Raw genomic sequence first — 12,101 nt, 5'->3', positions numbered from 1 at the left:
GACGTCATTGCGTCCGCCGACGCTCCAACGCGCCCGGGCCCAGCGCCAGTCTGTGTGACGTCACGGCTGGTCTGCAGGGAAGGGGATCCTCGGCTGAGGTCCCAGCGCCGGGCGCGGTGGCGTGCGCCTGTTATCCGGCTGCTCGGAGGCTGAGGCTGCAGGATTGCTTGAGGTCGGGAGTTCTGGGCTGCTGCGCGCTGTGCCGATCGGGCATCCGCGTTAAGATCGGTATCCATATGGTGTTTCCAGGGGAGCCCGGAATCACCAGGTGCGATAAAGAGGGGTGAACCGGCCCAGGTCGGAAACGGAGCAGGTCAAAGTCCCCGTGCTGATCTGTAATGGGATCGTGCCTGTGAATAGCCGCTGTAGTGCAGCCTGACCAATACAGTGGGACGCAGTCTTTTAAAAACAATTACATTGAGCAATTCCATTAATCTTTCTTAATAAGTGCATGAGTTATGTGAATGGAGGACAGGCTTGAGAGATGCCATTGTGTATGCTTAATTTGCTTTTCTTCATCTCTAATTGTTCAATCACTTCCTAGCCCCGATAACAAGTTAGTATTTCTTGCAATTAATTAGATGGTTTCCAATTAAGGTAACCTCACTGCTACTGTCTTCTACTATTCACTGGTCTGATAGTGTATTTACATATTACTATTTAACTATTTATGGTTTTATTACTATTTAATTATTTATGGTGCAACTGTAACGAAAACCAATTTCCCCCAGGATCAATAAAGTATGATTATGACTATTTGAATTCTCCTTTCTTGGAAATTTATGCCTCACCTGGTCCCTCAAAAAAGCACAGCAGAGTCTTCACTTTCTAGAGAGATTGAAGCAAGTGAGGCTCCCCCCCACTCCCCATTTTAACCAATTTTTACAGGAGCACCATTGAGAGTGTCCTGACCAGCTGCCATCACCATCTGGTGTGGGAATTGAAAGGCATCTGATCGCAAGGATTGCGAGGACTGCTGAGAGATACATCGGAGTCATCTTCCACCCATTGATCAGGAGCCTTAGCATTCTCAGTGACCCCTTCCATCCATCCAACAATCTCTTTGACTCCCACAGGAGGTACAAGAACTGTTAGAATGGGAAACAGCTTCTTCCCCGCAGACTACTGAACTTACTGCCACCACTGAGGTCTCCTTACACATGGAGTGCCAGTAGTGTTATCCTGTTTAGCTTTTAACTCGTATGTATATTTGCACCTTACTATTTTAAAAATAATATATTTGTGGTAATATTACTTTATGTGTTATGTGTGTGAGTTAAATATACCTTGATCCAGAGGAATGTTGTCTCGTTTGGCGGTACAGTATATGTGTGTATATGGTTGAATGACAATAAATTCGAACTTGAACTTAATGTCCAGTAGGGGGCAGTGAACTTCCACACTCCAGTCACAGTGTTATATTCACAGTAATGATTTTGAATAATTCTGAAATTTTCATTAAAAAATTAAGATAAAATCATTTGTTAAGCAAAAATGAAAAGGCATTTAGTTTGTTATGTTTTATATGTTTTCTTAAATCAACAATAATTTCATATATTCTTATTTGGCTGGAGCAAAATGGAGCAAAGGAGGAGATTTCTTTAATCGGAATTAGTTTCCTGCTTCTCATCTTACTGCCTCCCAGATTTTGTAGGGTGGGCAAGGTTGGGACAGGGAAACCCCAAGCCATGCTGTTAAGAATTGGCAAATCCCAGTGGTGATACAAGGGAACATTGATCCCACCAAGTCATTCAAAGACACCAGGAGTTGCTCAGTGTTTAAAATCTGTATCTTTAGCGTAAGTATCTTGTGTATAAGTATTTAACAAATAATTGACGGTATGTAATGAATGTTAGCATGTTTTGTTTTATCTTCCATATCAAAAATGCAAAAAAAAAACACAAATTCTCAGAAGATCTATAGATGAATTCACTCTCTATCTTCTGCTTGTCGTCTTTTCCACCCTATGGAAGCAGCCTGACCTCCTGAGTATTTGCTGTTTTTATTTGCGATATCCAGCATCTGCAAATTTTTGTTTGCTATTCCAGACTTGCTCCATCAGTATTCACTGGCACCCAGTTGGCAATGTGCAAGCAAACAAAACTTTAAACAAGGGGTTCTGGTGATCCTTAGTTGGGAGTTACCTTATAGAAATGTTTAAAATTAGAAGAGGTAAAGACAGTAAAAGTCTTTTCACCAGGGTAGGGGAATCCAAAACTAGGAGGCATAGGTTTAGGGTGAGAAGGGACACATTTGAAAGGAACCTGAGGGGCAACTTTTTCACACCTGAAGAAATAGTTGAGGCATGTACTGTAGTATCATTTATGAAGCACTTTGATTGGCACATAGAGGGGCAGGGCGTAGAGGGATATGGACCATGTGCGGGAAATTGGGATTAGCTGGGCAGGCACCATGGTCAGCGTAGACTTGTTAGACTTAAGGGCCTGTAACTATGTTCTAGAACTCTATGACTTCTTTCATCAAAGTCTTTGAACCACACGAGAACCAAGAGAAACGGGAGAGTGCGATCGTCTGCTGCAACCAGTCAAGCTGCATGGAGAAAATCACGAGGTGCAGTGGCCTGAACTTGTGATCCTGCTGCCAGGAGGCTGACGATGCCGATTGCTTGAGGTCAGGAGGCCTGGGCTGCAGCTGTGTCTGTTGGGTGAGAGAAGGCACTCAGCGTAGCATCCACAGAGCCTGAGGTCACAAAGTGGTCAAAGAGGGGTGAACTCACCCAGGTCAGATCCCCTGTACTGTGCAGGAGTCAGCTGGTACCTGGGATGGTGTTGCTGCCTAATACAGTCAAATGCATCCTTTTCCTACACTTGATTGGAAGTTTGCACAATCTATTTCAAATTATCCAAGGTCAAACAGCCCATAGCAAGATTATCACCACAACCAGCAGTCAATTTATCCAACAGCCAAATTCTTACCTACAGGTTATAGTATTATAATTATCACTTTATCCATCTATCATATTGCACACATGATGCAATGTTATATGATGTGTTTTCACCTTCACTGTTCCCCGCAGAATTTAACAACTCTCCACAAGAGATGCTGGTCATCTTGAGCAACACACAGAAAATGCTGCAGGAAGTCAGGCAGCATCTATGAAAGGGAATAAACAAGTCAATGTTTCCGGCCAAACCTTTCATCAGGACTCCATTTCTGGTAATTATGGTCTCTAAGGCCACATGTTTTCATTTCCCCATTCAACTGAACGGACCTTTCATTGCAGTATATTCACAATCAGGTTTAATATTATTGACATATGTTATGAAATTTGTTCCCAATAAGCCTATTGCTTTTTTTCCCTTAAATTTCTCTCCTTCACTGTAGAAATTCTGCCTGCATACATTCCATGACTCATTGTTAGACAGATTTTAAATCTTTTAAGATATCTTCCACTCCAATTGTTTTTCAAAGTGAATCTGAACCATATAGTTCAATATTGCTGCTGCTAATTGTACATCAATTCCCCCCCCCATCCAAAAAATGTGATGCTGAGACTCTCAGACCAAGTAGCTAGGCTACCTTTGAAGACAAACTTGTACACTCCTACAGTACTGCAGAGGGCAATCCATGGCTTTCATTCTGAAACCATCCACAGTACACAACTTGTTAATATTCGCTTTTCCGTCCCATACCAAGATTATTGTAACAACCAACAGAAAACACCAGAATCCAGTTCATACCAATGGTTTCACAACAGATTCCCTAATTACTCTGTTTTTGCCACCGCGGTGCTCTCTGCTGTTGGCTGTAGGCATCACACACACAATATACCTTTTCTACAACCACAAAAGAGTGCAATTGCCCTTTTATTCTGCTGCTGTCTGATGGAGGGTGCACATATCTCATCAGTAGTCTCCTGATATTTTTATTAGATTTCATTCGTAAACCTTTTGCTCTACCCTGGCTCAGTCCTAAATAGCACACATTTCCTGTTGCAGTTCCCTTGTAACCAGCCTTGTCGCTGATCTTTCCTCTTTGGTCATTCACGAGCTAAATCATGTTGCCTTCAATTTGTCAGCTTTGGTATCTTTTTCCCCACGACAAATGCAACTGAATGAGAAGAAGCAAAGTAACTACAGGGCACAATTATTAACAGATTACAAGAACAGGGAGTTGTGGATGTGCCAGGCGGGCAGAGAAAGTGGATAAAAAAGAGGAAACTAGATGTTTTTGAATATGTTCAAAGTACTGATTCTTTGAAAGTAAGGAAGTTGCAACAAGAAAATGAGGAAACTGTATCAGGAAGGATATAAAGGTACAATAAAATTCTTCGGTAGCCTTCAAAGTCGTTCTGGGGATATTCCTCATATCATTTTCGTGCTGCTGTGAATCATTTTCGAAAGCACTTTCCTTCCATAATGGGAAGTCACTCTCCACCTCCTGTGTTTATATTCATCATAATTTTAAGTCATCAGATCTCCTTACACCTCCCTCTGCTCCAAGGAGAACAATCCCATCTTCTGTCTGCTAACTAAAGTTCCTTGTGTCTGAAATAACCTTGGAAAATCAACTCTGTTTCCTTTTCTAAAGCCCTTACATCCTTTTTAAAGTATTTTCATATTTCCTGCTCACCACCAGGCAAAAGACTTAAGGGGGATGAAAAGTTGAGGAACTCAGCAGGACTGGCAGCATTTATTAAGGAATATGGACAGATGATATTCAGATGAAGAGTCTAGACCCAAGATGTTGACTATCCATTTCCTTCCATAGATGCCACCTGTTCTGCGAATTCCTCCAACATTTTATGTGTTACTTTGGCTTCCAACGTCTACAGTCTCCTGTGTCTCCAGAATAAAAGCCAGCCTGCCCATGCTGTCAATGGCAACACTGTGTCCAAGCTGCTGCCTTCATTCCTAAACCTTCCTTAGATGGGCACCGCCTACATCTGACTTGCTCTTATCTAATGTTGATCCTATCCAGCATTATCTCCACAACCAGTCTGACAGACAAGCTGGTGCACTGATACCATCCTGTCATAAAGATGAGAAAATCTGCAGTTGCTGGAAATTCAAGCAACACACACAAGATGCTGGAGGAACTCAGCAGGCCAGGCAGCATTGATAGGAAAGAGTAAACAGTTGCTGTTTTGGGCTGAGACCTGTTATCAGGACCGTAAAAAATGATGAGAAGTTAGAGCAAGAAGGTGGGGGGAGGGGAGGAAGAAGTGTAAGGTGGTAGGTAAGAAGTGGAAATCTGATAGGGCGGAAGACTGTTGTTACGTGAATTCAATCACCGGAGAGAGAGTTACTGGTAGATACAAAGCAGCTTCTTTATTCGACAAAACAAGGTAGAGCAGGCATCATACTGAGAGGCTTTCGGTGGAAAGGTCTGCTGGCCCAACGTGGGGCTCGATATTTATTTGCTAAACATAAAAGACAATTCCATATTTACGAAGTATAGACAATGCTTTCTTTTGAAGCTACATACAAACTTTGGCCTGTCTTGACATGTGACTGCAGGTGTTCCGTAACCTCATCCCAGGAGGAGGAGAAGATGGCAGCGGGATGCAGTGTGCGTGGCCGCTCTGGAATAATATCTATTTGTTAAGTAGGAAACCGTGCACAATTCTGATTTGATGGAGACAGACGTGAGAGCACGGAGGAACATCTGGAGAAACTTCTGAAATGCCTGCTTCGCTGCCGCTGCTACTGTGTGTTCCAGAATCTCCAGAGGAGTAGGCCTCTGAGTCCTCGGCTTTGCTTGTTTTAGCGGCCGGGACGAGGTTGAAGGCGCTCAGCAGAGGATGGCGCTCGGGAGGCTGTATCGGAGGGTCTGGTTGGAGGCTCGAAGTTTACGGATGGACTCAGTCGGCTGTGGTCGGGTGCTTCCAATGCATCGGCAGTTGGCAATTGTCGGTGCCTGGAGGTTTATGACAGGGGAGCTTCTCCCTTTTTGCCACCTGCTATCAGGGACTATAGGAGTCGATCGGGACTTGAGACTTTTTTTTACCGTGCCCATGGTCTGTTCTTTATCAAATTATGGTATTGTTTTGCACTACTGTAACTATATGTTATAATTATGTGGTCTTGTCAGTGTTAGTCTTTGGTTGGTCCTGTTTTTGTGTGATATCACTCCGGAGGAACATTGTATCATTTCTTAATGCATGCATGCATTTCTAAATGACAAGAAACGAGGACTGAGTGTCCTCATAATCTAATCTAATCTAGCAATTAATTCCAACAATTTTGCAACTACTGATGTCAGGCTAACAGGTCTATAGTTTCTTTTCTAGCTGCTTCCCACCCTTCTTAAATAGCGGAGTAACATTTGCAATTTTCCAGTCATCTGGTACAGTACCAGGATCTATTGATTCTTGAAAGATCGTTATTAATGTCTTCGCAATCTCTCCAGCTTCTTCCTTCAGAACCTGAGGGTGCATTCCATCAGGTCCAGGAGATTTATCCATCCTCCGACCATTAAGCTTCCTGAGCACCATGTCAGTCGTAATTTTCACTGCATATACTTCACTTTCCTGATACTCTTGAATGTCCTGTACACTGCTAGTGTCTTCCACTGTGAAGACTGATGCAAAATAGGCATTTAGTTCCACTGCCATCTCTGTGTCTCTCATTACAATATCTTCAGCATCATTTTCTATTGGTCCTATATCTACTCTCAACTCTCTTTTACCCTTTATATGCTTAAAAAAGCTTTTAGTATTTTCTTTGATATTAGTCGCCAGCTTCCTTTCATAATTCATCTTTTCCTTCCTATTGACCTTCTTAGTTTCCTTCTGCAAGTTTTTAAAAGCTTCCCAATCCTCTATCTTTCTACTAGCTTTGGCTTCCTCGTACTCTCTCTTTTGCTTTTACTTTGGCTGTGACTTTACTTGTCAGCCACGGTAGTGTCCTCCTTCCATTTGAAAATTTCTTCTTATTTGGAATATATCTGAATTGCACTTCCCTCGTTTTCCACTGAAACTCCAGCCATTGCTGCTCTGCTGTCCTTCCTGCTGGTGTCCCTTTCCAGTCAACCCTAGCCAGTTCCCCCCTCATGCCATTATAATTTCCTTTATTCCACTGAAATACCAACACATTGGATTTTTGTTTGTCCTCCTCAAATTTCAAAGTGAACTCGATCATATTGTGATCACTGATCCCTAAGGGTTCTTTAACCTCAAGCACAACACCCAATCCAGCACAGCCAATTCCCTAGTGGGCTCAACAACAAGCTATTCTAAAAAGCCATTCCTTAATCATTCTACACATTCTCTCTCTTGAGGTCCAGTACTGGCCTGGTTTTCCCAATCCACTTTCATGTTAAAATCCCCAAGGATTATCATGACATTTCCCTTCTGACACGCCTTTTCTATCTCCCGATGTAATTTGTAATCCACATCCCGGGGCTGTTTGGAGGCCTACATACAAATACCATTCGGGTCCTTTTACCCTTGTCATTTCTTAACTCAACCCATAGAGATTCTACACCTTCTGATCCTATGTCATCCCCTTCTAATGATTTAATATTATTTCTTATACACAAGGCCCCACTACCCCCTCTGCCTACTAACCTATCTTTCTGATACACCATATATCCTTGGACATTCAGCTCCCAATGGCAGCCATCCTTAGCCAAGTTTCAGAGATGGCCACAAGTCATACTTTCCAATCTGTAGCTGAATTTCAAGACCATCCATTTTATTTCTTATGCTGCGTGCATTCAAATGTAACACTTGCAGTCCAATATTTGTTGCTTTCTGTATTAACTGCACCACGCCTCTATTGCCCTGTAACTCATCCCACTGGCTGTGTTTATGCCTCATTTCCTGCCTGTCCTTTCTATCATCTCTGTTGCACACTATCTTTGATTTATTTCTGTTTTCCCCTTCCTCAGCCCTATCACTCCAGTTCCCATCCCCCTACCAAATTAGTTTAAACCTTTAAACTCTATTAAACCTGTCTGCTAGGATATTGGACCCCTTTGGGTTCAGGTGTAACCCTTCCTTTTTGCACAGGTCATACCTGCCCCAGAAGAGGTCCCAAGGATCCAGAAATCCGAAGCCCTGCCCTCTACACCAGTTTCTCAGCCACGCATTAATATGCTTGATCATGCTATTCTCACGCTCATTAGCACGTGGCACAGGCAGCAATCCTGAGGCTATGTTCACGCTACGCCAGATAATTTTGAAAACGAAGCTTTTTCTCTTCATTTTGACCCTCCGTCCACACTAAAGCGGCGTTTTCATCCCCTGAAAATGGAGATTTTCAGAAACGGTCTCCAGAGTGAATAAATCTGAAAACGCCTAATATCCATTGTAGTGTGTACGGGGTAAACAGAGATATTTAAAAACGCTGTCATGACAACTCCACAACAACAATGCTTTTTCTGCTTCTGCTTGGTACTGTACAAGCACTGCCGGACAGCTGTTATAACGCGCAGTCGGTGTGAACGGCGTGAGAGTTAAATTGTAAAGTGAGCTTTTTTGACTATTTAAAAACGCTGTCGTGACGTGCCGGAACAGATGGCCGCAGCGCGGCATTTTGTAGTTTTCTTGAACGCAACCCCCCACACAACCTAACAGTTTCAGAACAGACGGCAATGAGACTGAAGCCAGAAGAGTTAGAAATGTACTCACCAAATACTTTGACCCATAACTTACTGAATAAATAAGTATACTCACTTTGTCCTGTTTTCTGTCCTTGCTTGTATGAAGGTGGTTTACCTATTTATACAAGTACTTCTCTGACAACAGATGTGTAACAGCCTAACATAACATTGTATGGAAATACAAGATAACACTGATGCAGACATGTTTTATACATTTAACAAGATGCTTTATTAATGCAACAGAGTTAGTCAGTTTTTCAATATTCATCGTCAACCGGGTCATATTGTCCGTAAACTCCCTGTCGGTTGCCTCCATACGCTCCAGTATTTGTTTTTTTTAGTTTTAAGTCCTCCTGCGTGAGAGCCAAGAGCAATTCCTTTTAAGTTTTTTTACTCTAACTGGACAAACTCGCACTAAGTATACTGTTTCCTCTTCGCTCGTTTTCTGTGTGTCCTGCGCGTGCCCAGTAGAGGAGATTCGCCCAATTATCCATCTTCGTGTGGACAGAGATATTTTGAAAAACGCTTAGTGTGTACGCCTGTCGTTTTTACTCGAAACCGGCGTTTTCAAAATTATCCGGCGTAGTGTGGACGTAGCCTGAGATTACTACCCTGGAGGTCCTGCTTTTCAGCTTCCTACCTAACTCCCTGAATTCTCTCTTCAGGACCTCTGTCCTTTTTCTACCAATGTCATTGGTACCAATGTGTACCAAGACTTCTGGCTGATATGCACCTCTGTCTATAAAGAGCCAGCTGTCCTTGCATATTGGTTTGATTGGACAAGGATCCTTGTGACTGTTCCATATCAGTAACTGCACTTTCCCATATGATAAACCTTTTGAATGAAAAAATGGGTACTTGTGTGATTTTCCTGCACTGGGACGATTACAACAGAAACACTGTATGAGGTGTATCACCTCTGGTGAGGGGCCTTGTTGTGTCTTTCCTGGAGTAGATCACTCACCTTTGATCCCCACCAGACATGCAGCTCTTACCTGTAGCTCCGAATACACTTGCCACACCCTGGTACACCACTTCGGCAGAGGGTTGCTTGCGGGCCTTATCCGCTGGTGAGAAATGGACATGCCTGTCCTTGCGTGTAATGTCAGCTCCAGCGGACTGGATGGATGAGAGCAATAGTGATATGCAACAGCCAAGGGGGTTGTTCAACGTTTCGTAGAGAGCGACAGGCATGAAACGTCATGGAAATCAAGGTTAGCCACTGCAACTAAGGAAGACCCCAGTTGTGACGACTACTGCACCCAAACTTACGAGGATGGGAGAGTGGAACTGCCCCAGTGCAAAGGCTTTTCCACTTTAAAAACTTAAAAAGTTTCTTCTTGCAGTTCCAGTGGCTCTACGAACAGATCAAGGGCCGTTTCTATTTCCTTATTGTGGATGTCCATGTTGCCCACGACTTGGACTCAGTGACCATCTTCAAATGCATAACAGGAGAACTGCAGTAATCTAACTCATCATCAGATACAACGGACGACCACCAACTTGTCCTATGTGTCAGGATTTTTTTCCACTCCAATCCCATATGTGAGGTTTGGGTGGTAGGATTTATTAATGGCGTATTGTTATAATGGTGAAATGGCAGTGGAATGGTTCGTGGAGCAATTACATTACTATATGATTTGGGTATGAACTTCTGCCTTATCAGAGCAACTAGTATGGGTCATGAAACAGATTAACTAACCAGTCACAAAAACTTAATAACACCTCAATATAAAAGTACTTTTAGAAGGAGATGTCACAATTGGGGAATATGGGTAAGATTACTGTACTGAAATTCTTAGTTCTGCTGGATTCAGGTTTAAAATGTCATTGTTCTTGCAACTTTCCTTATGCTTGCTTATGTGTTTGTGTAATCACCTGCTTGTCTATCAATGTTCAGTGGATTTTCAGTAATTTGTAGAGCAGCTGGTCTGTATTTTTTGTGGTTTCCTTGTCAGCAAGCCTAGGGCTCATGGTATCGTAAATCACCCCTGCTGTCTGATAGATTGCTCTTATTTAAAGAGTTCTCTTATCCATGCAGTTCGAGCAAATTTTCGATATATAGGTTGACTACAAGGCAAGGCGCTTTGTTCTCCCTTTCCTTACTTACAGTAGAGTGAATCAGAATCAGGTTTATTATCACCAGCATGTGTCGGGAAGTTTGTTAACTTAGCAGCAGCAGTTCAATACGTGATAATATACAAAGAAAAAAAAGTAAATGAATTACAGTAAGTATATATATGTAGATTATTGAAGAGATTAAAAATAGTGCAAAACAGAAATAATACATTAAAGAAAGCTAATGATCATGGGTTCAGTGTCCACTTAGAAATCAGATGGCAGAGAGGAAGAAGCTGTTCCTGAATTGCCGAGTGTGAGTCTTCATTGACAGTAGCAATGAGAAGAGAGCATGCTCTGGGTAATAATACACGCCACTTTTTTGAGGCACCGCTTGTTGAAGATGTCTTGGATGCTACAGCGGCTGGTACCCAAGCTGAAGCTGACTAATTTTACAACCTTCTGTAGCTTCTTTCAGTCCAATGCAGTAGCCCCCCCTCCCCATACCAGACAGTGATGCAGCTTGTCAGAGTGCTCTCCACGGTATGTCTGTAGAAGTTTTTGAGTGATTTAGTTGACAGATCAAATCTCCTGACACTCCTAATGAAATATAGATGCAGTCTTGACTTTTTTATAGCTGCATTGATATGTTGGGACCAGGTTAGATCCTCAGAGATCTTGATACCCAGGAACTTGAAATTTCTCATTCTGACCCTTGAATGTGGATTGGTTCGTGTTCCCTCATCTTACCCTTGCTGGTCCACAACCAGCTCCTTTGTCTTACTTACAGTAGAATGAGTTGGTTACAGTTAGGTACCTGCTGCTGTGTTTTACTGTTATTATTTTGCTGTGAACATCTAATAAAACAGCTGCAATCACAAGATTTTTGCCTCATTCTTGAGTTCCAAAGAAACTTCTGAACAATATTATCTCCAGATCTGAAAGGCCATAGTATATTTATTGTATTTCCACCACATAATCTTTGTACGTTCCTTGTAATATCAAATATGATGTTGCTTTGAATTTATTTTGTTTGTAGAATAGTCTCAGTCTTAAGCAACTTGCAGAGTAGTGTTGGGTTGTTCTGTGATCCGTGTGTAATTTTAACTAACCTGTTCAGGTTCAGGCCATTTCAGACAGCAGGTGTAAGAGTCAACTACCCAAACAGCATAGCAACATTTCCATTTTAATTTCCACTGCACGAATAGGCTTCTGAGATGCTTTAAAATATCATCAGCTCTATAGGTTCCATATTGTGCTGGTGACTGTGTGCTAATACTAAGGAAAAGAAAGGCAGACAATTGCAGTGATAAATCTATCATTTCACAGCTGGAGCCTTCACAGCTCACTCTCAATGACAGTAGCAGATTTTGACATTGAAATGCAATCTACTTCTTCAAGCACTGGAAGTTGAGCTGAAGACTGCTGTGGCTGGAACATATACCTCAGGAAAAAAATGAATTTGTTCAGAATGA

At 42.3% G+C, this 12,101-nt stretch overlaps 1 long non-coding RNA gene across 1 annotated transcript; it reads left to right on the top strand.

Moving 5' to 3' along the window:
* The first annotated feature begins 58 nt into the window (after window positions 1–58).
* On the top strand, window positions 59–11,494 carry LOC140205179 (uncharacterized). Its single transcript, XR_011887771.1, has 3 exons — window positions 59–556; window positions 3,038–3,177; window positions 5,481–11,494. It is a non-coding gene; the product is annotated as an uncharacterized lncRNA (long non-coding RNA).
* The last annotated feature ends 607 nt before the right edge of the window (window positions 11,495–12,101 follow it).

Source organism: Mobula birostris, chromosome 11 (assembly GCF_030028105.1).
Source record: "Mobula birostris isolate sMobBir1 chromosome 11, sMobBir1.hap1, whole genome shotgun sequence".
In the NCBI taxonomy this organism is placed as follows: domain Eukaryota; kingdom Metazoa; phylum Chordata; class Chondrichthyes; order Myliobatiformes; family Myliobatidae; genus Mobula; species Mobula birostris.
This window is presented reverse-complemented; position numbering and strand designations above follow the sequence as displayed.